Here is a 27977-nt window from a genome sequence, read left to right as displayed (position 1 = left end):
ATATGATATTACAAAGGATGGAAGAAAGAAAGAAAACACACAAACATGATTGTGCATTTAAGTTGTCAGCACACATCTGCTTTGGTTCAAATGCACTGCATATCTTCCTTCAGTCAGCCAACAAAACAGCAATGGAAAAGATTAACATACTGTTGGTAAAGCAGTTGCATCAAATTGATTTTCTGCAATATAGCATGATAATCCATACTGACAGCTCTGGATACTACCAGCACATTTCTTGCTGTACTTGGTAATGCAAAGAACACAGTAAACAGCTTCACTTTTTTTCAAAAATAAATAATTGACTATTAAAAACCTATCAGTCTTAAATAAGGACATCAGTAAGCACCACTGGCATAATGGATAAGGCACTGTTCTCCTAAGCCAGTGGTTGTGGGTTTAAGTCCCGTCTGAGTTGGAAGTCATTACAGCAAGTGTCTCATCACTAGAGTTGATATTTTATCTTTGCTTCAACTGTAAAACAGTCTTGCAGTGTTTAGCTTGTAAAAAATGACCACATAAGCTAAAATATGACATTTATTATGATAACATTGTTGTTGTTGTTTTTTAAACCTTTTCTATCACCGTGGACAGCTTATTCAAGTGCCATCTGGCATGCATGTTCCTTTGTTGCTCATCATTCATCACTGAAAATGATTTTCTTTTTCAATTCTTATGAATGTACTGATTGTATTGAATAAAATCCACATCTAGCATAACCAATTAATGCTGCAAAATGCTCCAGTGGCGCAATTGGTCAGCGCGCGAAACTTATAAGACAGTATCTGTTGAGCAATGCCAAGGTTGTGAGTTCAAGCCTCACTTAAAGCATCTTTGTGTACTGTTTTTTTTTTCCTTTACTTATGTCATTAGTCATTGATTATAAACTGCTACCTTAATATTTAATATGATATTACAAAGGATGGAAGAAAGAAAGAAAAAACACAAACATGATTGTGCATTTAAGTTGTCAGCACACATCTGCTTTGGTTCAAATGCACTGCATATCTTCCTTCAGTCAGCCAACAAAACAGCAATGGAAAAGATTAACATACTGTTGGTAAAGCAGTTGCATCAAATTGATTTTCTGCAATATAGCATGATAATCCATACTGACAGCTCTGGATAGTACCAGCACATTTCTTGCTGGACTTGGTAATGCAAAGAACACAGTAAACAGCTTCACTTTTTCCTCAAAAATAAATAATTGACTATTAAAAACCTAACAGTCTTAAATAAGAACATCAGTAAGCACCACTGGCATAATGGATAAGTCACTGCCCTCCTAAGACAGGGGTCCAAGTTCCATATCGGGTGGAAGTCATTACAGCAAGTGTCTCATCACTAGAATTGATATTTTATCCTTGCTTCGACTGTAAAACAGTCTTGCAGTGTTTAGCTTGCAAAAAATGACCACAGAAGCTAAAATATGACATTTATTATGATAACATTGTTGTTGTTTTTTTTAAACATTTTCTATCACCGTGGACATCTTATTTAAGTACCATCTGGCATGCATGTTCCTTTGTTGCTCATCATTCATCACCAAAAATGATTTTCTTTTTCAATTCTTATGACTGTACTGATTGCATTGAATAAAATCCACATCTAGCATAACAAATCAATGTTGCAATGCGCTCCAGTGGCGCAATTGGTCAGCGCACGTTACTTATAAGACAGTATCTGTTGAGAAATGCCGAGGTTGTGAGTTCAAGCCTCACCTGGAGCATTTTTGTATACTTTTTTTTTTTCTTTTCTTATGTCATTAGTCATTGATTATAAACTGCTACCTTAATATTTAATATGATATTACAAAGGATGGAAGAAAGAAAGAAAAAACACAAACATGATTGTGCATTTAAGTTGTCAGCACACATCTGCTTTGGTTCAAATGCACTGCATATCTTCCTTCAGTCAGCCAACAAAACAGCAATGGAAAAGATTAACATACTGTTGGTAAAGCAGTTGCATCAAATTGATTTTCTGCAATATAGCATGATAATCCATACTGACAGCTCTGGATAGTACCAGCACATTTCTTGCTGGACTTGGTAATGCAAAGAACACAGTAAACAGCTTCACTTTTTTTCAAAAATAAATAATTGACTATTAAAAACCTATCAGTCTTAAATAAGGACATCAGTAAGCACCACTGGCATAATGGATAAGGCACTGTTCTCCTAAGCCAGTGTTTGTGGGTTTAAGTCCCGTCTGAGTTGGAAGTCATTACAGCAAGTGTCTCATCACTAGAGTTGATATTTTATCCTTGCTTCAACTGTAAAACTGTCTTGCAGTGTTTAGCTTGTACAAAATGACCACAGTAGCTAAAATATGACATTAATTAGGATAACATTGTTGTTGTTGTTGTTGTTTTTTAAACCTTTTCTATCACAGTGGACAGCTTATTCAAGTGCCATCTGGCATGCATGTTCCTTTGTTGCTCATCATTCATCACCAAAAATGATTTTCTTTTTCAATTCTTATGACTGTACTGATTGTATTGAATAAAATCCACATCTAGCATAACCAATTAATGCTGCAAAGTGCTCCAGTGGCAAAATTGGTCAGCGCGCGGTACTTATAAGACAGTATCTGTTAAGCATTGCCGAGGTTGTGAGTTCAAGCCTCACTTGGAGCAGCTTTGTATAATGTTTTTTTTTCCTTTTTTTATTTCATTAGTCATTGATTATAAACTGCTACCTTAATATTTAATATGATATTACAAAGGATGGAAGAAAGAAAGAAAAAACACAAACATGATTGTGCATTTAAGTTGTCAGCACACATCTGCTTTGGTTCAAATGCACTGCATATCTTCCTTCAGTCAGCCAACAAAACAGCAATGGAAAAGATTAACATACTGTTGGTAAAGCAGTTGCATCAAATTGATTTTCTGCAATATAGCATGATAATCCATACTGACAGCTCTGGATAGTACCAGCACATTTCTTGCTGGACTTGGTAATGCAAAGAACACAGTAAACAGCTTCACTTTTTCCTCAAAAATAAATAATTGACTATTAAAAACCTAACAGTCTTAAATAAGAACATCAGTAAGCACCACTGGCATAATGGATAAGTCACTGCCCTCCTAAGACAGGGGTCCAAGTTCCATATCGGGTGGAAGTCATTACAGCAAGTGTCTCATCACTAGAATTGATATTTTATCCTTGCTTCGACTGTAAAACAGTCTTGCAGTGTTTAGCTTGCAAAAAATGACCACGGAAGCTAAAATATGACATTAATTATGATAACATTGTTGTTGTTGTTTTTTAAACCTTTTCTATCACAGTGGACAGCTTATTCAAGTGCCATCTGGCATGCATGTTCCTTTGTTGCTCATCATTCATCACCAAAAATGATTTTCTTTTTCAATTCTTATGACTGTACTGATTGTATTGAATAAAATCCACATCTAGCATAACCAATTAATGCTGTAAAGTGCTCCAGTGGCGCAATTGGTCAGCGCGCGGTACTTATAAGACAGTATCTGTTGAGCAATGCCGAGGTTGTGAGTTCAAGCCTCACCTGGAGAAGCTTTGTATAATGTTTTTTTTTCCTTTTTTTATGTCATTAGTCATTGATTATAAACTGCTACCTTAATATTTAATATGATATTACAAAGGATGGAAGAAAGAAAGAAAACACACAAACATGATTGTGCATTTAAGTTGTCAGCACACATCTGCTTTGGTTCAAATGCACTGCATATCTTCCTTCAGTCAGCCAACAAAACAGCAATGGAAAAGATTAACATACTGTTGGTAAAGCAGTTGCATCAAATTGATTTTCTGCAATATAGCATGATAATCCATACTGACAGCTCTGGATAGTACCAGCACATTTCTTGCTGGACTTGGTAATGCAAAGAACACAGTCAACAGCTTCACTTTTTCCTCAAAAATAAATAATTGACTATTAAAAACCTAACAGTCTTAAATAAGAACATCAGTAAGCACCACTGGCATAATGGATAAGTCACTGCCCTCCTAAGCCAGGGGTTCCAAGTCCCATATGGGGTGGAAGTCATTACAGCAAGTGTCTCATCACTAGAATTGATATTTTATCCTTGCTTCGACTGTAAAACAGTCTTGCAGTGTTTAGCTTGCAAAAAATGACCACAGAAGCTAAAATATGACATTTATTATGATAACATTGTTGTTGTTTTTTTTAAACATTTTCTATCACCGTGGACATCTTATTTAAGTACCATCTGGCATGCATGTTCCTTTGTTGCTCATCATTCATCACCAAAAATGATTTTCTTTTTCAATTCTTATGACTGGACTGATTGCATTGAATAAAATCCACATCTAGCATAACCAGTCAATGTTGCGAAGCGCTCCAGTGGCGCAATTGGTAAGCGTGCGGTACTTATAAGACAGTATCTGTTGAGCAATGCCGAGGTTGTGAGTTCAAGCCTCACCTGGAGCATCTTTGTATACTGATTTTTTTCCTTTTCTTATGTCATTAGTCATTGATTATAAACTTGTAGCCTTAATATTTAATATGATATTACAAAGGATGGAAGAAAGAAAGAAAACACACAAACATGATTGTGCATTTAAGTTGTCAGCACACATCTGCTTTGGTTCAAATGCACTGCATATCTTCCTTCAGTCAGCCAACAAAACAGCAATGGAAAAGAATAACATACTGTTGGTAAAGCAGTTGCATCAAATTGATTTTCTGCAATATAGCATGATAATCCATACTGACAGCTCTGGATAGTACCAGCGCATTTCTTGCTGGACTTGGTAATGCAAAGAACACAGTAAACAGCTTCAATTTTTTTTCAAAAATAAATAATTGACTATTAAAACCCTATCAGTCTTAAATAAGGACATCAGTAAGCACCACTGGCATAATGGATAAGGCACTGTTCTCCTAAGCCAGTGGTTGTGGGTTTAAGTCCCGTCTGAGTTGGAAGTCATTACAGCAAGTGTCTCATCACTAGAGTTTATATTTTATCCTTGCTTCAACTGCAAAACAGTCTTGCAGTGTTTAGCTAGTAAAAAATGACCACAGAAGCTAAAATATGACATTAATTATGATAACATTGTTGTTGTTGTTTTTTAAACCTTTTCTATCACAGTGGACAGCTTATTCAAGTGCCATCTGGTATGCATGTTCCTTTGTTGCTCATCATTCATCACCAAAAATGATTTTCTTTTTCAATTCTTATGACTGTACTGATTGTATTGAATAAAATCCACATCTAGCATAACCAATTAATGCTGCAGAGAGCTCCAGTGGCGCAATTGGTCAGCGCGCGGTACTTATAAGGCAGTATCTGTTGAGCAATGCCGAGGTTGTGAGTTCAAGCCTCACCTGGAGCATCTTTGTATACTGTTTTTTTTCCTTTTCTTATGTCATAAGTCATTGATTATAAACTGCTACCTTAATATTTAATATGATATTACAAAGGATGGAAGAAAGAAAGAAAAAACACAAACATGATTGTGCATTTAAGTTGTCAGCACACATCTGCTTTGGTTCAAATGCACTGCATATCTTCCTTCAGTCAGCCAATAAAACAGCAATGGAAAAGATTAACATACTGTTGGTAAAGCAGTTGCATCAAATTGATTTTCTGCAATATAGCATGATAATCCATACTGACAGCTCTGGATAGTACCAGCGCATTTCTTGCTGGACTTGGTAATGCAAAGAACACAGTAAACAGCTTCAATTTTTTTTCAAAAATAAATAATTGACTATTAAAACCCTATCAGTCTTAAATAAGGACATCAGTAAGCACCACTGGCATAATGGATAAGGCACTGTTCTCCTAAGCCAGTGGTTGTGGGTTTAAGTCCCGTCTGAGTTGGAAGTCATTACAGCAAGTGTCTCATCACTAGAGTTTATATTTTATCCTTGCTTCAACTGCAAAACAGTCTTGCAGTGTTTAGCTAGTAAAAAATGACCACAGAAGCTAAAATATGACATTAATTATGATAACATTGTTGTTGTTGTTTTTTAAACCTTTTCTATCACAGTGGACAGCTTATTCAAGTGCCATCTGGTATGCATGTTCCTTTGTTGCTCATCATTCATCACCAAAAATGATTTTCTTTTTCAATTCTTATGACTGTACTGATTGTATTGAATAAAATCCACATCTAGCATAACCAATTAATGCTGCAGAGAGCTCCAGTGGCGCAATTGGTCAGCGCGCGGTACTTATAAGGCAGTATCTGTTGAGCAATGCCGAGGTTGTGAGTTCAAGCCTCACCTGGAGCATATTTGTATACTGTTTTTTTTCCTTTTCTTATGTCATAAGTCATTGATTATAAACTGCTACCTTAATATTTAATATGATATTACAAAGGATGGAAGAAAGAAAGAAAAAACACAAACATGATTGTGCATTTAAGTTGTCAGCACACATCTGCTTTGGTTCAAATGCACTGCATATCTTCCTTCAGTCAGCCAATAAAACAGCAATGGAAAAGATTAACATACTGTTGGTAAAGCAGTTGCATCAAATTGATTTTCTGCAATATAGCATGATAATCCATACTGACAGCTCTGGATAGTACCAGCACATTTCATGCTGGACTTGGTAATGCAAAGAACACAGTAAACAGCTTCACTTTTTTCCTCAAAAATAAATGACTATTAAAAACCTATCAGTCTTAAATAAGGACATCAGTAAGCACCACTGGCATAATGGATAAGGCACTGTTCTCCTAAGCCAGTGGTTGTGGGTTTAAGTCCCGTATGAGTTGGAAGTCATTACAGCAAGTGTCTCATCACTAGAGTTTATATTTTATCCTTGCTTCAACTGTAAAACAGTCTTGCAGTGTTTAACTTGTAAAAAATGACCACGGAAGCTAAAATATGACATTAATTATGATAACATTGTTGTTGTTGTTGTTTTTTTAAACCTTTTCTATCACTGTGGACAGCTTATTCAAGTGCCATCTGGCATGCATGTTCCTTTGTTGCTCATCATTCATCACCAAAAATTATTTTCTTTTTCAATTCTTATGACTGTACTGATTGTATTGAATAAAATCCACATCTAGCATAACCAATTAATGCTGCAAAGTGCTCCAGTGGCACAATTGGTCAGCGCGCGGTACTTATAAAACAGTATCTGTTGAGCAATGCCGAGGTTGTGAGTTCAAGCCTCACCTGGAGCAGCTTTGTATAATGTTTTTTTTTTCCTTTTTTTTATGTCATTAGTCATTGATTATAAACTGCTACCTTAATATTTAATATGATATTACAAAGGATGGAAGAAAGAAAGAAAGAAAGAAAGAAAGAAAGAAAGAAAGAAAGAAAGAAAGAAAGAAAGAATGAAAGAAAAAACACAAACACGATTGTGCATTTAAGTTGTCAGCACACATCTGCTTTGGTTCAAATGCACGGCATATCTTCCTTCAGTCAGCCAACAAAACAGCAATGGAAAAGATTAACATACTGTTGGTAAAGCAGTTGCATCAAATTGATTTTCTGCAATATAGCATGATAATCCATACTTACAGCTCTGGATAGTACCAGCACATTTCTTGCTGGACTTGGTAATGCAAAGAACACAGTAAACAGCTTCACTTTTTTTCAAAAATAAATAATTGACTATTAAAAACCTAACAGTCTTAAATAAGGACATCAGTAAGCACCACTGGCATAATGGATAAGGCACTGTTCTCCTAAGCCAGTGGTTGTGGGTTTAAGTCCCGTCTGAGTTGGAAGTCATTACAGCAAGTGTCTCATCACTAGAGTTGATATTTTATCCTTGCTTCAACTGTAAAACAGTCTTGCAGTGTTTAGCTTGTAAAAAATGACCACAGAAGCTAAAATATGACATTAATTAGGATAACATTGTTGTTGTTGTTGTTTTTTAAACCTTTTCTATCACAGTGGACAGCTTATTCAAGTGCCATCTGGCATGCATGTTCCTTTGTTGCTCATCATTCATCACCAAAAATGATTTTCTTTTTCAATTCTTATGACTGTACTGATTGTATTGAATAAAATCCACATCTAGCATAACCAATTAATGCTGCAAAGTGCTCCAGTGGCACAATTGGTCAGCGCGCGGTACTTATAAGACAGTATCTGTTGAGCAATGCTGAGGTTGTGAGTTCAAGCCTCACTTGGAGCAGCTTTGTATAATAGTTTTTTTCCTTTTTTTATGTCATTAGTCATTGATTATAAACTGCTACCTTAATATTTAATATGATATTACAAAGGATGGAAGAAAGAAAGAAAAAACACAAACATGATTGTGCATTTAAGTTGTCAGCACACATCTGCTTTGGTTCAAATGCACTGCATATCTTCCTTCAGTCAGCCAACAAAACAGCAATGGAAAAGATTAACATACTGTTGGTAAAGCAGTTGCATCAAATTGATTTTCTGCAATATAGCATGATAATCCATACTGACAGCTCTGGATAGTACCAGCACATTTCTTGCTGGACTTGGTAATGCAAAGAACACAGTCAACAGCTTCACTTTTTCCTCAAAAATAAATAATTGACTATTAAAAACCTAACAGTCTTAAATAAGAACATCAGTAAGCACCACTGGCATAATGGATAAGTCACTGCCCTCCTAAGCCAGGGGTTCCAAGTCCCATATGGGGTGGAAGTCATTACAGCAAGTGTCTCATCACTAGAATTGATATTTTATCCTTGCTTCGACTGTAAAACAGTCTTGCAGTGTTTAGCTTGCAAAAAATGACCACAGAAGCTAAAATATGACATTTATTATGATAACATTGTTGTTGTTTTTTTAAACATTTTCTATCACCGTGGACATCTTATTTAAGTACCATCTGGCATGCATGTTCCTTTGTTGCTCATCATTCATCACCAAAAATGATTTTCTTTTTAAATTCTTATGACTGTACTGATTGCATTGAATAAAATCCACATCTAGCATAACAAATCAATGTTGCAAAGCGCTCCAGTGGCGCAGTTGGTCATCACGTGGTACTTATAAGACAGTATCTGTTGAGTAATGCCAAGGTTGTGAGTTCAAGCCTCACCTGGAGCATCTTTGTATACTGTTTTTTTCCCTTTTCTTATGTCATTAGGCATTGATTATAAACTTGTAGCCTTAATATTTAATATGATATTACAAAGGATGGAAGAAAGAAAGAAAACACACAAACATGATTGTGCATTTAAGTTGTCAGCACACATCTGCTTTGATTCAAATGCATTGCATATCTTCCTTCAGTCAGCTAACAAAACAGCAATGGAAAAGAATAACATACTGTTGGTAAAGCAGTTGCATCAAATTGATTTTCTGCAATATAGCATGATAATCCATACTGACAGCTCTGGATAGTACCAGCACATTTCTTGCTGGACTTGGTAATGCAAAGAACACAGTAAACAGCTTCAATTTTTTTTCAAAAATAAATAATTGACTATTAAAACCCTATCAGTCTTAAATAAGGACATCAGTAAGCACCATGTGCATAATGGATAAGGCACTGTTCTCCTAAGCCAGTGGTTGTGGGTTTAAGTCCCGTCTGAGTTGGAAGTCATTACAGCAAGTGTCTCATCACTAGAGTTGATATTTTATCCTTGCTTCAACTGTAAAACAGTCTTGCAGTGTTTAGCTTGTAAAAAATGACCACAGAAGCTAAAATATGACATTAATTATGATAACATTGTTGTTTTTGTTTTTTAAACCTTTTCTATCACAGTGGACAGCTTATTCAAGTGCCATCTGGCATGCATGTTCCTTTGTTGCTCATCATTCATCACCAAAAATGATTTTCTTTTTCAATTCTTATGACTGTACTGATTGTATTGAATAAAATCCACATCTAGCATAACCAATTAATGCTGCAAAGTGCTCCAGTGGCGCAATTGGTCAGCGCGCGAAACTTATAAGACAGTATCTGTTGAGCAATGCCAAGGTTGTGAGGTCAAGCCTCACCTGGAGCATCTTTGTATACTATTTTTTTTCCTTTTCTTATGTCACTAGTCATTGAATATAAACTGCTACCTTAATATTTAATATGATATTACAAAGGATGGAAGAAAGAAAGAAAAAACACAAACATGATTGTGCATTTAAGTTGTCAGCACACATCTGCTTTGGTTCAAATGCACTGCATATCTTCCTTCAGTCAGCCAACAAAACAGCAATGGAAAAGATTAACATACTGTTGGTAAAGCAGTTGCATCAAATTGATTTTCTGCAATATAGCATGATAATCCATACTGACAGCTCTGGATAGTACCAGCACATTTCTTGCTGGACTTGGTAATGCAAAGAACACAGTAAACAGCTTCACTTTTTTCAAAAATAAATAATTGACTATTAAAAACCTATCAGTCTTAAATAAGGACATCAGTAAGCACCACTGGCATAATGGATAAGGCACTGTACTCCTAAGCCAGTGGTTGTGGGTTTAAGTCCCGTCTGAGTTGGAAGTCATTACAGCAAGTGTCTCATCACTAGAGTTGATATTTTATCCTTGCTTCAACTGTAAAACAGTCTTGCAGTGTTTAGCTTGTAAAAAATGACCACAGAAGCTAAAATATGACATTAATTATGATAACATTGTTGTTTTTGTTGTTGTTTTTTAAACCTTTTCTATCACTGTGGACAGCTTATTCAAGTGCCATCTGGCATGCATGTTCCTTTGTTGCTCATCATTCATCACCAAAAATGATTTTCTTTTTCAATTCTTATGACTGTACTGATTGTATTGAATAAAATCCACATCTAGCATAACCAATTAATGCTGCAAAGTGCTCCAGTGGCGCAATTGGTCAGCGCGCGGTATTTATAAGACAGTATCTGTTGAGCAATGCCGAGGTTGTGAGTTCAAGCCTCACCTGGAGCATCTTTGTATACTGTTTTTTTTTCCTTTTCTTAAGTCATTAGTCATTGATTATAAACTGCTACCTTAATATTTAATATGATATTACAAAGGATGGAAGAAAGAAAGAAAAAACACAAACATGATTGTGCATTTAAGTTGTCAGCACACATCTGCTTTGGTTCAAATGCACTGCATATCTTCCTTCAGTCAGCCAACAAAACAGCAATGGAAAAGATTAACATACTGTTGGTAAAGCAGTTGCATCAAATTGATTTTCTGCAATATAGCATGATAATCCATACTGACAGCTCTGGATAGTACCAGCACATTTCTTGCTGGACTTGGTAATGCAAAGAACACAGTCAACAGCTTCACTTTTTCCTCAAAAATAAATAATTGACTATTAAAAACCTAACAGTCTTAAATAAGAACATCAGTAAGCACCACTGGCATAATGGATAAGTCACTGCCCTCCTAAGACAGGGGGTCCAAGTTCCATATGGGGTGGAAGTCATTACAGCAAGTGTCTCATCAATAGAATTGATATTTTATCCTTGCTTCGACTGTAAAACAGTCTTGCAGTGTTTAGCTTGCAAAAAATGACCACAGAAGCTAAAATATGACATTTATTATGATAACATTGTTGTTGTTTTTTTTAAACATTTTCTATCACCGTGGACATCTTATTTAAGTACCATCTGGCATGCATGTTCCTTTGTTGCTCATCGTTCATCACCAAAAATTATTTTCTTTTTCAATTCTTATGACTGTACTGATTGCATTGAATAAAATCCACATCTAGCATAACCAATCAATGTTGCAAAGTGCTCCTGTGGCGCAGTTGGTCAGCACGCGGTACTTATAAGACAGTATCTGTTGAGCAATGCCAAGGTTGTGAGTTCAAGCCTCACCTGGAGCATCTTTGTAAACTGTTTTTTTTTCCTTTTCTTATGTCATTAGTCATTGATTATAAACTTGTAGCCTTAATATTTAATATGATATTACAAAGGATGGAAGAAAGAAAGAAAACACACAAACATGATTGTGCATTTAAGTTGTCAGCACACATCTGACTTGATTCAAATGCACTGCATATCTTCCTTCAGTCAGCCAACAAAACAGCAATGGAAAAGAATAACATACTGTTGGTAAAGCAGCTGCATCAAATTGATTTTCTGCAATATAGCATGATAATCCATACTGACAGCTCTGGATAGTACCAGCACATTTCTTGCTGGACTTGGTAATGCAAAGAACACAGTAAACAGCTTCAATTTTGTTTCAAAAATAAATAATTGACTATTAAAACCCTATCAGTCTTAAATAAGGACATCAGTAAGCACCACTGGCATAATGAATAAGGCACTGTTCTCCTAAGCCAGTGGTTGTGGGTTTAAGTCCCGTCTGAGTTGGAAGTCATTACAGCAAGTGTCTCATCACTAGAGTTTATATTTTATCCTTGCTTCAACTGTAAAACAGTCCTGCAGTGTTTAGCTTGTAAAAAATGACCACAGAAGCTAAAATATGACATTAATTATGATAACATTGTTGTTGTTGTTTTTTAAACCTTTTCTATCACAGTGGACAGCTTATTCAAGTGCCATCTGGCATGCATGTTCCTTTGTTGCTCATCATTCATCACCAAAAATGATTTTCTTTTTCAATTCTTATGACTGTACTGATTGTATTGAATAAAATCCACATCTAGCATAACCAATTAATGCTGCAAAGTGCTCCAGTGGCGCAATTGGTCAGCGCGCGAAACTTATAAGACAGTATCTGTTGAGCAATGCCAAGGTTGTGAGGTCAAGCCTCACCTGGAGCATCTTTGTATACTATTTTTTTTCCTTTTCTTATGTCATTAGTCATTGAATATAAAGTGCTACCTTAATATTTAATATGATATTACAAAGGATGGAAGAAAGAAAGAAAAAACACAAACATGATTGTGCATTTAAGTTGTCAGCACACATCTGCTTTGGTTCAAATGCACTGCATATCTTCCTTCAGTCAGCTAACAAAACAGCAATGGAAAAGATTAACATACTGTTGGTAAAGCAGTTGCATCAAATTGATTTTCTGCAATATAGCATGATAATCCATACTGACAGCTCTGGATAGTACCAGCACATTTCTTGCTGGACTTGGTAATGCAAAGAACACAGTAAACAGCTTCACTTTTTTCAAAAATAAATAATTGACTATTAAAAACCTATCAGTCTTAAATAAGGACATCAGTAAGCACCACTGGCATAATGGATAAGGCACTGTACTCCTAAGCCAGTGGTTGTGGGTTTAAGTCCCGTCTGAGTTGGAAGTCATTACAGCAAGTGTCTCATCACTAGAGTTGATATTTTATCCTTGCTTCAACTGTAAAACAGTCTTGCAGTGTTTAGCTTGTAAAAAATGACCACAGAAGCTAAAATATGACATTAATTATGATAACATTGTTGTTTTTGTTGTTGTTTTTTAAACCTTTTCTATCACTGTGGACAGCTTATTCAAGTGCCATTTGGCATGCATGTTCCTTTGTTGCTCATCATTCATCACCAAAAATGATTTTCTTTTTCAATTCTTATGACTGTACTGATTGTATTGAATAAAATCCACATCTAGCATAACCAATTAATGCTGCAAAGTGCTCCAGTGGCGCAATTGGTCAGTGCGCGGTATTTATAATACAGTATCTGTTGAGCAATGCCGAGGTTGTGAGTTCAAGCCTCACCTGAAGCATCTTTGTATACTGTTTTTTTTTCCTTTTCTTAAGTCATTAGTCATTGATTATAAACTGCTACCTTAATATTTAATATGATATTACAAAGGATGGAAGAAAGAAAGAAAAAACACAAACATGATTGTGCATTTAAGTTGTCAGCACACATCTGCTTTGGTTCAAATGCACTGCATATCTTCCTTCAGTCAGCCAACAAAACAGCAATGGAAAAGATTAACATACTGTTGGTAAAGCAGTTGCATCAAATTGATTTTCTGCAATATAGCATGATAATCCATACTGACAGCTCTGGATAGTACCAGCACATTTCTTGCTGGATTTGGTAATGCAAAGAACACAGTCAACAGCTTCACTTTTTCCTCAAAAATAAATAATTGACTATTAAAAACCTAACAGTCTTAAATAAGAACATCAGTAAGCACCACTGGCATAATGGATAAGTCACTGCCCTCCTAAGCCAGGGGTTCCAAGTCCCATATGGGGTGGAAGTCATTACAGCAAGTGTCTCATCACTAGAATTGATATTTTATCCTTGCTTCGACTGTAAAACAGTCTTGCAGTGTTTAGCTTGCAAAAAATGACCACAGAAGCTAAAATATGACATTTATTATGATAACATTGTTGTTGTTTTTTTAAACATTTTCTATCACCGTGGACATCTTATTTAAGTACCATCTGGCATGCATGTTCCTTTGTTGCTCATCATTCATCACCAAAAATGATTTTCTTTTTAAATTCTTATGACTGTACTGATTGCATTGAATAAAATCCACATCTAGCATAACAAATCAATGTTGCAAAGCGCTCCAGTGGCGCAGTTGGTCATCACGTGGTACTTATAATGACAGTATCTGTTGAGTAATGCCAAGGTTGTGAGTTCAAGCCTCACCTGGAGCATCTTTGTATACTGTTTTTTTTTCCTTTTCTTATGTCATTAGGCATTGATTATAAACTTGTAGCCTTAATATTTAATATGATATTACAAAGGATGGAAGAAAGAAAGAAAACACACAAACATGATTGTGCATTTAAGTTGTCAGCACACATCTGCTTTGATTCAAATGCATTGCATATCTTCCTTCAGTCAGCTAACAAAACAGCAATGGAAAAGAATAACATACTGTTGGTAAAGCAGTTGCATCAAATTGATTTTCTGCAATATAGCATGATAATCCATACTGACAGCTCTGGATAGTACCAGCACATTTCTTGCTGGACTTGGTAATGCAAAGAACACAGTAAACAGCTTCAATTTTTTTTCAAAAATAAATAATTGACTATTAAAACCCTATCAGTCTTAAATAAGGACATCAGTAAGCACCATGTGCATAATGGATAAGGCACTGTTCTCCTAAGCCAGTGGTTGTGGGTTTAAGTCCCGTCTGAGTTGGAAGTCATTACAGCAAGTGTCTCATCACTAGAGTTGATATTTTATCCTTGCTTCAACTGTAAAACAGTCTTGCAGTGTTTAGCTTGTAAAAAATGACCACAGAAGCTAAAATATGACATTAATTATGATAACATTGTTGTTTTTGTTTTTTAAACCTTTTCTATCACAGTGGACAGCTTATTCAAGTGCCATCTGGCATGCATGTTCCTTTGTTGCTCATCATTCATCACCAAAAATGATTTTCTTTTTCAATTCTTATGACTGTACTGATTGTATTGAATAAAATCCACATCTAGCATAACCAATTAATGCTGCAAAGTGCTCCAGTGGCGCAATTGGTCAGCACGCGAAACTTATAAGACAGTATCTGTTGAGCAATGCCAAGGTTGTGAGGTCAAGCCTCACCTGGAGCATCTTTGTATACTATTTTTTTTCCTTTTCTTATGTCATTAGTCATTGAATATAAACTGCTACCTTAATATTTAATATGATATTACAAAGGATGGAAGAAAGAAAGAAAAAACACAAACATGATTGTGCATTTAAGTTGTCAGCACACATCTGCTTTGGTTCAAATGCACTGCATATCTTCCTTCAGTCAGCCAACAAAACAGCAATGGAAAAGATTAACATACTGTTGGTAAAGCAGTTGCATCAAATTGATTTTCTGCAATATAGCATGATAATCCATACTGACAGCTCTGGATAGTACCAGCACATTTCTTGCTGGACTTGGTAATGCAAAGAACACAGTAAACAGCTTCACTTTTTTCAAAAATAAATAATTGACTATTAAAAACCTATCAGTCTTAAATAAGGACATCAGTAAGCACCACTGGCATAATGGATAAGGCACTGTACTCCTAAGCCAGTGGTTGTGGGTTTAAGTCCCGTCTGAGTTGGAAGTCATTACAGCAAGTGTCTCATCACTAGAGTTGATATTTTATCCTTGCTTCAACTGTAAAACAGTCTTGCAGTGTTTAGCTTGTAAAAAATGACCACAGAAGCTAAAATATGACATTAATTATGATAACATTGTTGTTTTTGTTGTTGTTTTTTAAACCTTTTCTATCACTGTGGACAGCTTATTCAAGTGCCATCTGGCATGCATGTTCCTTTGTTGCTCATCATTCATCACCAAAAATGATTTTCTTTTTCAATTCTTATGACTGTACTGATTGTATTGAATAAAATCCACATCTAGCATAACCAATTAATGCTGCAAAGTGCTCCAGTGGCGCAATTGGTCAGCGCGCGGTATTTATAAGACAGTATCTGTTGAGCAATGCCGAGGTTGTGAGTTCAAGCCTCACCTGGAGCATCTTTGTATACTGTTTTTTTTTCCTTTTCTTAAGTCATTAGTCATTGATTATAAACTGCTACCTTAATATTTAATATGATATTACAAAGGATGGAAGAAAGAAAGAAAAAACACAAACATGATTGTGCATTTAAGTTGTCAGCACACATCTGCTTTGGTTCAAATGCACTGCATATCTTCCTTCAGTCAGCCAACAAAACAGCAATGGAAAAGATTAACATACTGTTGGTAAAGCAGTTGCATCAAATTGATTTTCTGCAATATAGCATGATAATCCATACTGACAGCTCTGGATAGTACCAGCACATTTCTTGCTGGACTTGGTAATGCAAAGAACACAGTCAACAGCTTCACTTTTTCCTCAAAAATAAATAATTGACTATTAAAAACCTAACAGTCTTAAATAAGAACATCAGTAAGCACCACTGGCATAATGGATAAGTCACTGCCCTCCTAAGACAGGGGGTCCAAGTTCCATATGGGGTGGAAGTCATTACAGCAAGTGTCTCATCACTAGAATTGATATTTTATCCTTGCTTCGACTGTAAAACAGTCTTGCAGTGTTTAGCTTGCAAAAAATGACCACAGAAGCTAAAATATGACATTTATTATGATAACATTGTTGTTGTTTTTTTTAAACATTTTCTATCACCGTGGACATCTTATTTAAGTACCATCTGGCATGCATGTTCCTTTGTTGCTCATCGTTCATCACCAAAAATTATTTTCTTTTTCAATTCTTATGACTGTACTGATTGCATTGAATAAAATCCACATCTAGCATAACCAATCAATGTTGCAAAGTGCTCCAGTGGCGCAGTTGGTCAGCACGCGGTACTTATAAGACAGTATCTGTTGAGCAATGCCAAGCTTGTGAGTTCAAGCCTCACCTGGAGCATCTTTGTAAACTGTTTTTTTTTCCTTTTCTTATGTCATTAGTCATTGATTATAAACTTGTAGCCTTAATATTTAATATGATATTACAAAGGATGGAAGAAAGAAAGAAAACACACAAACATGATTGTGCATTTAAGTTGTCAGCACACATCTGACTTGATTCAAATGCACTGCATATCTTCCTTCAGTCAGCCAACAAAACAGCAATGGAAAAGAATAACATACTGTTGGTAAAGCAGCTGCATCAAATTGATTTTCTGCAATATAGCATGATAATCCATACTGACAGCTCTGGATAGTACCAGCACATTTCTTGCTGGACTTGGTAATGCAAAGAACACAGTAAACAGCTTCAATTTTGTTTCAAAAATAAATAATTGACTATTAAAACCCTATCAGTCTTAAATAAGGACATCAGTAAGCACCACTGGCATAATGAATAAGGCACTGTTCTCCTAAGCCAGTGGTTGTGGGTTTAAGTCCCGTCTGAGTTGGAAGTCATTACAGCAAGTGTCTCATCACTAGAGTTTATATTTTATCCTTGCTTCAACTGTAAAACAGTCCTGCAGTGTTTAGCTTGTAAAAAATGACCACAGAAGCTAAAATATGACATTAATTATGATAACATTGTTGTTGTTGTTTTTTAAACCTTTTCTATCACAGTGGACAGCTTATTCAAGTGCCATCTGGCATGCATGTTCCTTTGTTGCTCATCATTCATCACCAAAAATGATTTTCTTTTTCAATTCTTATGACTGTACTGATTGTATTGAATAAAATCCACATCTAGCATAACCAATTAATGCTGCAAAGTGCTCCAGTGGCGCAATTGGTCAGCGCGCGAAACTTATAAGACAGTATCTGTTGAGCAATGCCAAGGTTGTGAGGTCAAGCCTCACCTGGAGCATCTTTGTATACTATTTTTTTTCCTTTTCTTATGTCATTAGTCATTGAATATAAAGTGCTACCTTAATATTTAATATGATATTACAAAGGATGGAAGAAAGAAAGAAAAAACACAAACATGATTGTGCATTTAAGTTGTCAGCACACATCTGCTTTGGTTCAAATGCACTGCATATCTTCCTTCAGTCAGCTAACAAAACAGCAATGGAAAAGATTAACATACTGTTGGTAAAGCAGTTGCATCAAATTGATTTTCTGCAATATAGCATGATAATCCATACTGACAGCTCTGGATAGTACCAGCACATTTCTTGCTGGACTTGGTAATGCAAAGAACACAGTAAACAGCTTCACTTTTTTCAAAAATAAATAATTGACTATTAAAAACCTATCAGTCTTAAATAAGGACATCAGTAAGCACCACTGGCATAATGGATAAGGCACTGTACTCCTAAGCCAGTGGTTGTGGGTTTAAGTCCCGTCTGAGTTGGAAGTCATTACAGCAAGTGTCTCATCACTAGAGTTGATATTTTATCCTTGCTTCAACTGTAAAACAGTCTTGCAGTGTTTAGCTTGTAAAAAATGACCACAGAAGCTAAAATATGACATTAATTATGATAACATTGTTGTTTTTGTTGTTGTTTTTTAAACCTTTTCTATCACTGTGGACAGCTTATTCAAGTGCCATTTGGCATGCATGTTCCTTTGTTGCTCATCATTCATCACCAAAAATGATTTTCTTTTTCAATTCTTATGACTGTACTGATTGTATTGAATAAAATCCACATCTAGCATAACCAATTAATGCTGCAAAGTGCTCCAGTGGCGCAATTGGTCAGCGCGCGGTATTTATAATACAGTATCTGTTGAGCAATGCCGAGGTTGTGAGTTCAAGCCTCACCTGAAGCATATTTGTATACTGTTTTTTTTTCCTTTTCTTAAGTCATTAGTCATTGATTATAAACTGCTACCTTAATATTTAATATGATATTACAAAGGATGGAAGAAAGAAAGAAAAAACACAAACATGATTGTGCATTTAAGTTGTCAGCACACATCTGCTTTGGTTCAAATGCACTGCATATCTTCCTTCAGTCAGCCAACAAAACAGCAATGGAAAAGATTAACATACTGTTGGTAAAGCAGTTGCATCAAATTGATTTTCTGCAATATAGCATGATAATCCATACTGACAGCTCTGGATAGTACCAGCACATTTCTTGCTGGACTTGGTAATGCAAAGAACACAGTCAACAGCTTCACTTTTTCCTCAAAAATAAATAATTGACTATTAAAAACCTAACAGTCTTAAATAAGAACATCAGTAAGCACCACTGGCATAATGGTTAAGTCACTGCCCTCCTAAGACAGGGGGTCCAAGTTCCATATGGGGTGGAAGTCATTACAGCAAGTGTCTCATCACTAGAATTGATATTTTATCCTTGCTTCGACTGTAAAACAGTCTTGCAGTGTTTAGCTTGCAAAAAATGACCACAGAAGCTAAAATATGACATTTATTATGATAACATTGTTGTTGTTTTTTTTAAACATTTTCTATCACCGTGGACATCTTATTTAAGTACCATCTGGCATGCATGTTCCTTTGATGCTCATCATTCATCACCAAAAATGATTTTCTTTTTCAATTCTTATGACTGTACTGATTGCATTGAATAAAATCCACATCTAGCATAACCAATCAATGTTGCAAAGTGCTCCAGTGGCGCAGTTGGTCAGCACGCGGTACTTATAAGACAGTATCTGTTGAGCAATGCCAAGGTTGTGAGTTCAAGCCTCACCTGGAGCATCTTTGTATACTGTTTTTTTTCCTTTTCTTATGTCATTAGTCATTGATTATAAACTTGTAGCCTTAATATTTAATATGATATTACAAAGGATGGAAGAAAGAAAGAAAACACACAAACATGATTGTGCATTTAAGTTGTCAGCACACATCTGCCTTGATTCAAATGCACTGCATATCTTCCTTCAGTCAGCCAACAAAACAGCAATGGAAAAGAATAACATACTGTTGGTAAAGCAGTTGCATCAAATTGATTTTCTGCAATATAGCATGATAATCCATACTGACAGCTCTGGATAGTACCAGCACATTTCTTGCTGGACTTGGTAATGCAAAGAACACAGTAAACAGCTTCAATTTTTTTTCAAAAATAAATAATTGACTATTAAAACCCTATCAGTCTTAAATAAGGACATCAGTAAGCACCACTGGCATAATGAATAAGGCACTGTTCTCCTAAGCCAGTGGTTGTGGGTTTAAGTCCCGTCTGAGTTGGAAGTCATTACAGCAAGTGTCTCATCACTAGAGTTTATATTTTATCCTTGCTTCAACTGTAAAACAGTCCTGCAGTGTTTAGCTTGTAAAAAATGACCACAGAAGCTAAAATATGACATTAATTATGATAACATTGTTGATGTTGTTTTTTAAACCTTTTCTATCACAGTGGACAGCTTATTCAAGTGCCATCTGGCATGCATGTTCCTTTGTTGCTCATCATTCATCACCAAAAATGATTTTCTTTTTCAATTCTTATGACTGTACTGATTGTATTGAATAAAATCCACATCTAGCATAACCAATTAATGCTAGAAAGTGCTCCAGTGGCGCAATTGGTCAGCGCGCGGTACTTATAATACAGTATCTGTTGAGCAATGCCGAGGTTGTGAGTTCAAGCCTCACCTGGAGCAGCTTTGTATAATGTTTTTTTTCCTTTTTTTATGTTATTAGTCATTGATTATAAACTGCTACCTTAATATTTAATATGATATTACAAAGGATGGAAGAAAGAAAGAAAGAAAGAAAGAAAGAAAGAAAGAAAGAAAGAAAGAAAGAAAGAAAGAAAAAACACAAACATGATTGTGCATTTAAGTTGTCAGCACACATCTGCTTTGGTTCAAATGCATTGCATATCTTCCTTCAGTCAGCCAACAAAACAGCAATGGAAAAGATTAACATACTGTTGGTAAAGCAGTTGCATCAAATTGATTTTCTGCAATATAGCATGATAATCCATACTGACAGCTCTGGATAGTACCAGCACATTTCTTGCTGGACTTGGTAATGCAAAGAACACAGTAAACAGCTTCACTTTTTTTCAAAAATAAATAATTGACTATTAAAAACCTATCAGTCTTAAATAAGTACATCAGTAAGCACCACTGGCATAACGGATAAGGCACTGTTCTCCTAAGCCAGTGGTTGTGGGTTTAAGTCCCGTCTGAGTTGGAAGTCATTACAGCAAGTGTCTCATCACTAGAGTTGATATTTTATCCTTGCTTCAACTGTAAAACAGTCTTGCAGTGTTTAGCTTGTAAAAAATGACCACAGAAGCTAAAATATGACATTTATTATGATAACATTGTTGTTGTTGTTTTTTAAACCTTTTCTATCACCGTGGACAGCTTATTCAAGTGCCATCTGGCATGCATGTTCCTTTGTTGCTCATCATTCATCACCAAAAATGATTTTCTTTTTCAATTCTTACGAATGTACTGATTGTATTGAATAAAATCCACATCTAGCATAACCAATTAATGCTGCAAAGTGCTCCAGTGGCGCAATTGGTCAGCACGTGAAACTTATAAGACAGTATCTGTTAAGCAATGCCAAGGTTGTGAGGTCAAGCCTCACCTGGAGCATCTTTGTATACTGTTTTTTTTCCTTTTCTTATGTCATTAGTCATTGATTATAAACTGCTACCTTAATATTTAATATGATATTACAAAGGATGGAAGAAAGAAAGAAAAAACACAAACATGATTGTGCATTTAAGTTGTCAGCACACATCTGCTTTGGTTCAAATGCACTGCATATCTTCCTTCAGTCAGCTAACAAAACAGCAATGGAAAAGATTAACATACTGTTGGTAAAGCAGTTGCATCAAATTGATTTTCTGCAATATAGCATGATAATCTATACTGACAGCTCTGGATAGTACCAGCACATTTCTTGCTGGACTTGGTAATGCAAAGAACACAGTAAACAGCTTCAATTTTTCCCCAAAAATAAATAATTGACTATTAAAAACCTATCAGTCTTAAATAAGGACATCAGTAAGCACCACTGGCATAATGGATAAGGCACTGTTCTCCTAAGCCAGTGGTTGTGGGTTTAAGTCCCGTATGAGTTGGAAGTCATTACAGCAAGTGTCTCATCACTAGAGTTTATATTTTATCCTTGCTTCAACTGTAAAACAGTCTTGCAGTGTTTAACTTGTAAAAAATGACCACGGAAGCTAAAATATGACATTAATTATGATAACATTGTTGTTGTTGTTGTTTTTTAAACCTTTTCTATCACAGTGGACAGCTTATTCAAGTGCCATCTGGCATGCATGTTCCTTTGTTGCTCATCATTCATCACCAAAAATTATTTTCTTTTTCAATTCTTATGACTGTACTGATTGTATTGAATAAAATACACATCTAGAATAACCAATTAATGCTGCAAAGTGCTCCAGTGGCGCAATTGGTCAGCGCGCGGTACTTATAAAACAGTATCTGTTGAGCAATGCCGAGGTTGTGAGTTCAAGCCTCACCTGGAGCAGCTTTGTATAATGTTTTTTTTTCCTTTTTTTTATGTCATTAGTCATTGATTATAAACTGCTACCTTAATATTTAATATGATATTACAAAGGATGGAAGAAAGAAAGAAAGAAAGAAAGAAAGAAAGAAAGAATGAAAGAAAGAAAAAACACAAACATGATTGTGCATTTAAGTTGTCAGCACACATCTGCTTTGGTTCAAATGCATTGCATATCTTCCTTCAGTCAGCCAACAAAACAGCAATGGAAAAGATTAACATACTGTTGGTAAAGCAGTTGCATCAAATTGATTTTCTGCAATATAGCATGATAATCCATACTGACAGCTCTGGATAGTACCAGCACATTTCTTGCTGGACTTGGTAATGCAAAGAACACAGTAAACAGCTTCACTTTTTCATCAAAAATAAATAATTGACTATTAAAAACCTAACAGTCTTAAATTAGGACATCAGTGAGCACCACTGGCACAATGGATAAGGCACTGTACTCCTAAGCCAGTGGTTGTGGGTTTAAGTCCCATCTGAGTTGGAAGTCATTACAGCAAGTGTCTCATCACTAGAGTTGATATTTTATCCTTGCTTCAACTGTAAAACAGTCTTGCAGTATTTAGCTTGTAAAAAATGACCACAGAAGCTAAAATATGACATTAATTATGATAACATTGTTGTTGTTGTTTTTTAAACCTTTTCTATCACCGTGGACAGCTTATTCAAGTGCCATCTGGCATGCATGTTCCTTTGTTGCTCATCATTCATAACCAAAAATGATTTTCTTTTTCAATTCTTATGACTGTACTGATTGTATTGAATAAAATCCACATCTAGCATAACCAATCAATGCTGCAAAGAGCTCCAGTGGCGCAATTGGTCAGCATGAGGTACTTATAAGACAGTATCTGTTGAGCAATGCCGAGGTTGTAAGTTCAAGCCTCACCTGGAGCATCTTATGTCATTAGTCATTGATTATAAACTGCTACCTTAATATTTAATATGATATTACAAAGGATGGAAGAAAGAAAGAAAAAACACAAACATGATTGTTAGAGATGAGCGCCTGAAATTTTTCGGGTTTTGTGTTTTGGTTTTGGGTTCGGTTCCGCGGCCGTGTTTTGGGTTCGAACGCGTTTTGGCAAAACCTCACCGAATTTTTTTTGTCGGATTCGGGTGTGTTTTGGATTCGGGTGTTTTTTTAAAAAAACACTAAAAAACAGCTTAAATCATAGAATTTGGGGGTCATTTTGATCCCAAAGTATTATTAACCTCAAAAACCATAATTTACACTCATTTTCAGTCTATTCTGAATACCTCACACCTCACAATATTATTTTTAGTCCTAAAATTTGCACCGAGGTCGCTGTGTGAGTAAGATAAGCGACCCTAGTGGCCGACACAAACACCGGGCCCATCTAGGAGTGGCACTGCAGTGTCACGCAGGATGTCCCTTCCAAAAAACCCTCCCCAAACAGCACATGACGCAAAGAAAAAAAGAGGCGCAATGAGGTAGCTGTGTGAGTAAGATTAGCGACCCTAGTGGCCGACACAAACACCGGGCCCATCTAGGAGTGGCACTGCAGTGTCACGCAGGATGGCCCTTCCAAAAAACCCTCCCCAAACAGCACATGACGCAAAGAAAAAAAGAGGCGCAATGAGGTAGCTGTGTGAGTAAGATTAGCGACCCTAGTGGCCGACACAAACACCGGGCCCATCTAGGAGTGGCACTGCAGTGTCACGCAGGATGTCCCTTCCAAAAAACCCTCCCCAAACAGCACATGACGCAAAGAAAAAAAGAGGCGCAATGAGGTAGCTGTGTGAGTAAGATTAGCGACCCTAGTGGCCGACACAAACACCGGGCCCATCTAGGAGTGGCACTGCAGTGTCACGCAGGATGTCCCTTCCAAAAAACCCTCCCCAAACAGCACATGACGCAAAGAAAAAAAGAGGCGCAATGAGGTAGCTGACTGTGTGAGTAAGATTAGCGACCCTAGTGGCCGACACAAACACCGGGCCCATTTAGGAGTGGCACTGCAGTGTCACGCAGGATGTCTCTTCCAAAAAACCCTCCCCAATCAGCACATGATGCAAAGAAAAAGAAAAGAAAAAAGAGGTGCATGATGGAATTGTCCTTGGGCCCTCCCACCCACCCTTATGTTGTATAAACAAAACAGGACATGCACACTTTAACCAACCCATCATTTCAGTGACAGGGTCTGCCACACGACTGTGACTGATATGACGGGTTGGTTTGGACCCCCCCCAAAAAAGAAGCAATTAATCTCTCCTTGCACAAACTGGCTCTACAGAGGCAAGATGTCCACCTCATCATCACCCTCCGATATATCACCGTGTACATCCCCCTCCTCACAGATTATCAATTCGTCCCCACTGGAATCCACCATCTCAGCTCCCTGTGTACTTTGTGGAGGCAATTGCTGCTGGTCAATGTCTCCGCGGAGGAATTGATTATAATTCATTTTAATGAACATCATCTTCTCCACATTTTCTGGATGTAACCTCGTACGCCGATTGCTGACAAGGTGAGCGGCGGCACTAAACACTCTTTCGGAGTACACACTTGTGGGAGGGCAACTTAGGTAGAATAAAGCCAGTTTGTGCAAGGGCCTCCAAATTGCCTCTTTTTCCTGCCAGTATAAGTACGGACTGTGTGACGTGCCTACTTGGATGCGGTCACTCATATAATCCTCCACCATTCTATCAATGTTGAGAGAATCATATGCAGTGACAGTAGACGACATGTCCGTAATCGTTGTCAGGTCCTTCAGTCCGGACCAGATGTCAGCATCAGCAGTCGCTCCAGACTGCCCTGCATCACCGCCAGCGGGTGGGCTCGGAATTCTGAGCCTTTTCCTCGCACCCCCAGTTGCGGGAGAATGTGAAGGAGGAGATGTTGACAGGTCGCGTTCCGCTTGACTTGACAATTTTGTCACCAGCAGGTCTTTCAACCCCTGCAGACTTGTGTCTGCCGGAAAGAGAGATCCAAGGTAGGCTTTAAATCTAGGATCGAGCACGGTGGCCAAAATGTAGTGCTCTGATTTCAACAGATTGACCACCCGTGAATCCTTGTTAAGCGAATTAAGGGCTCCATCCACAAGTCCCACATGCCTAGCGGAATCGCTCCGTGTTAGCTCCTCCTTCAATGTCTCCAGCTTCTTCTGCAAAAGCCTGATGAGGGGAATGACCTGACTCAGGCTGGCAGTGTCTGAACTGACTTCACGTGTGGCAAGTTCAAAGGGCATCAGAACCTTGCACAACGTTGAAATCATTCTCCACTGCGCTTGAGACAGGTGCATTCCACCTACTATATCGTGCTCAATTGTATAGGCTTGAATGGCCTTTTGCTGCTCCTCCAACCTCTGAAGCATATAGAGGGTTGAATTCCACCTCGTTACCACTTCTTGCTTCAGATGATGGCAGGGCAGGTTCAGTAGTTTTTGGTGGTGCTCCAGTCTTCTGTACGTGGTGCCTGTACGCCGAAAGTGTCCCGCAATTCTTCTGGCCACCGACAGCATCTCTTGCACGCCCCTGTCGTTTTTTAAAAAATTCTGCACCACCAAATTCAAGGTATGTGCAAAACATTGGACGTGCTGGAATTTGCCCATATTTAATGCACACACAATATTGCTGGCGTTGTCCGATGCCACAAATCCACAGGAGAGTCCAATTGGGGTAAGCCATTCCGCGATGATCTTCCTCAGTTGCCGTAAGAGGTTTTCAGCTGTGTGCGTATTCTGGAAAGCGGTGATACAAAGCGTAGCCTGCCTAGGAAAGAGATGCGAGATGCTGCTACTGGTGCCGCCGCTGCTGTTCTTGCGGCGGGAGTCCATACATCTACCCAGTGGGCTGTCACAGTCATATAGTCCTGACCCTGCCCTGCTCCACTTGTCCACATGTCCGTGGTTAAGTGGACATTGGGTACAACTGCATTTTTTAGGACACTGGTGAGTCTTTTTCTGACGTCCGTGTACATTCTCGGTATCGCCTGCCTAGAGAAGTGGAACCTAGATGGTATTTGGTAACGGGGGCACACTGCCTCAATAAATTGTCTAGTTCCCTGTGAACTAACGGCGGATACCGGACGCACGTCTAACACCAACATAGTTGTCAAGGCCTCAGTTATCCGCTTTGCAGCAGGATGACTGCTGTGATATTTCATCTTCCTCGCAAAGGACTGTTGAACAGTCAATTGCTTACTGGAAGTAGTACAAGTGGGCTTCCGACTTCCCCTCTGGGATGACCATCGACTCCCAGCAGCAACAACAGCAGCGCCAGCAGCAGTAGGCGTTACACGCAAGGATGCATCGGAGGAATCCCAGGCAGGAGAGGACTCGTCAGAATTGCCAGTGACATGGCCTGCAGGACTATTGGCATTCCTGGGGAAGGAGGAAATTGACACTGAGGGAGTTGGTGGGGTGGTTTGCGTGAGCTTGGTTACAAGAGGAAGGGATTTACTGGTCAGTGGACTGCTTCCGCTGTCACCCAAAGTTTTTGAACTTGTCACTGACTTATTATGAATGCGCTGCAGGTGACGTATAAGGGAGGATGTTCCGAGGTGGTTAACGTCCTTACCCCTACTTATTACAGCTTGACAAAGGGAACACACGGCTTGACACCTGTTGTCCGCATTTCTGGTGAAATACCTCCACACCGAAGAGCTGATTTTTTTGGTATTTTCACCTGGCATGTCAACGGCCATATTCCTCCCACGGACAACAGGTGTCTCCCTGGGTGCCTGACTTAAACAAACCACCTCACCATCAGAATCCTCCTGGTCAATTTCCTCCCCAGCGCCAGCAACACCCATATCCTCCTCATCCTGGTGTACTTCAACACTGACATCTTCAATCTGACTATCAGGAACTGGACTGCGGGTGCTCCTTCCAGCACTTGCAGGGGGCGTGCAAATGGTGGAAGGCGCATGCTCTTCACGTCCAGTGTTGGGAAGGTCAGGCATCGCAACCGACACAATTGGACTCTCCTTGTGGATTTGGGATTTCGAAGAATGCACAGTTCTTTGCTGTGCTGCTTTTGCCAGCTTGAGTCTTTTCATTTTTCTAGCGAGAGGCTGAGTGCTTCCATCCTCATGTGAAGCTGAACCACTAGCCATGAACATAGGCCAGGGCCTCAGCCGTTCCTTGCCACTCCGTGTCGTAAATGGCATATTGGCAAGTTTACGCTTCTCCTCCGACAATTTTATTTTAGGTTTTGGAGTCCTTTTTTTTCTGATATTTGGTGTTTTGGATTTGACATGCTCTGTACTATGACATTGGGCATCGGCCTTGGCAGACGACGTTGCTGGCATTTCATCGTCTCGGCCATGACTAGTGGCAGCAGCTTCAGCAC

General features: G+C 37.7%; 9 non-coding genes across 9 annotated transcripts; all 9 read left to right on the top strand.

The window, feature by feature from the left end:
- The first annotated feature begins 4341 nt into the window (after positions 1-4341).
- TRNAI-UAU (transfer RNA isoleucine (anticodon UAU)) lies at positions 4342-4434 on the top strand. The gene is given in 2 exon segments: positions 4342-4379; positions 4399-4434. It is a non-coding gene; the product is annotated as a tRNA-Ile (tRNA).
- Positions 4435-5246: 812 nt separating this feature from the next.
- Positions 5247-5339, top strand: TRNAI-UAU (transfer RNA isoleucine (anticodon UAU)). Its single transcript is given in 2 exon segments — positions 5247-5284; positions 5304-5339. It is a non-coding gene; the product is annotated as a tRNA-Ile (tRNA).
- An 811-nt stretch (positions 5340-6150) lies between these two features.
- TRNAI-UAU (transfer RNA isoleucine (anticodon UAU)) lies at positions 6151-6243 on the top strand. Its single transcript is given in 2 exon segments — positions 6151-6188; positions 6208-6243. It is a non-coding gene; the product is annotated as a tRNA-Ile (tRNA).
- Positions 6244-7055: 812 nt separating this feature from the next.
- TRNAI-UAU (transfer RNA isoleucine (anticodon UAU)) lies at positions 7056-7148 on the top strand. The gene is given in 2 exon segments: positions 7056-7093; positions 7113-7148. It is a non-coding gene; the product is annotated as a tRNA-Ile (tRNA).
- Positions 7149-10729: 3581 nt separating this feature from the next.
- TRNAI-UAU (transfer RNA isoleucine (anticodon UAU)) lies at positions 10730-10822 on the top strand. Its single transcript is given in 2 exon segments — positions 10730-10767; positions 10787-10822. It is a non-coding gene; the product is annotated as a tRNA-Ile (tRNA).
- A 5331-nt stretch (positions 10823-16153) lies between these two features.
- On the top strand, positions 16154-16246 carry TRNAI-UAU (transfer RNA isoleucine (anticodon UAU)). Its single transcript is given in 2 exon segments — positions 16154-16191; positions 16211-16246. It is a non-coding gene; the product is annotated as a tRNA-Ile (tRNA).
- A 2619-nt stretch (positions 16247-18865) lies between these two features.
- TRNAI-UAU (transfer RNA isoleucine (anticodon UAU)) lies at positions 18866-18958 on the top strand. The gene is given in 2 exon segments: positions 18866-18903; positions 18923-18958. It is a non-coding gene; the product is annotated as a tRNA-Ile (tRNA).
- Positions 18959-20668: 1710 nt separating this feature from the next.
- Positions 20669-20761, top strand: TRNAI-UAU (transfer RNA isoleucine (anticodon UAU)). Its single transcript is given in 2 exon segments — positions 20669-20706; positions 20726-20761. It is a non-coding gene; the product is annotated as a tRNA-Ile (tRNA).
- A 1765-nt stretch (positions 20762-22526) lies between these two features.
- TRNAI-UAU (transfer RNA isoleucine (anticodon UAU)) lies at positions 22527-22619 on the top strand. The gene is given in 2 exon segments: positions 22527-22564; positions 22584-22619. It is a non-coding gene; the product is annotated as a tRNA-Ile (tRNA).
- The last annotated feature ends 5358 nt before the right edge of the window (positions 22620-27977 follow it).

The sequence above is a fragment of the Pseudophryne corroboree genome, unplaced genomic scaffold (genome assembly GCF_028390025.1).
Source record: "Pseudophryne corroboree isolate aPseCor3 unplaced genomic scaffold, aPseCor3.hap2 scaffold_2596, whole genome shotgun sequence".
NCBI lineage: Eukaryota > Metazoa > Chordata > Amphibia > Anura > Myobatrachidae > Pseudophryne > Pseudophryne corroboree.
Note: the sequence above shows the minus strand (reverse complement) of the source record. Positions and strands in the feature narration are given on the sequence as shown.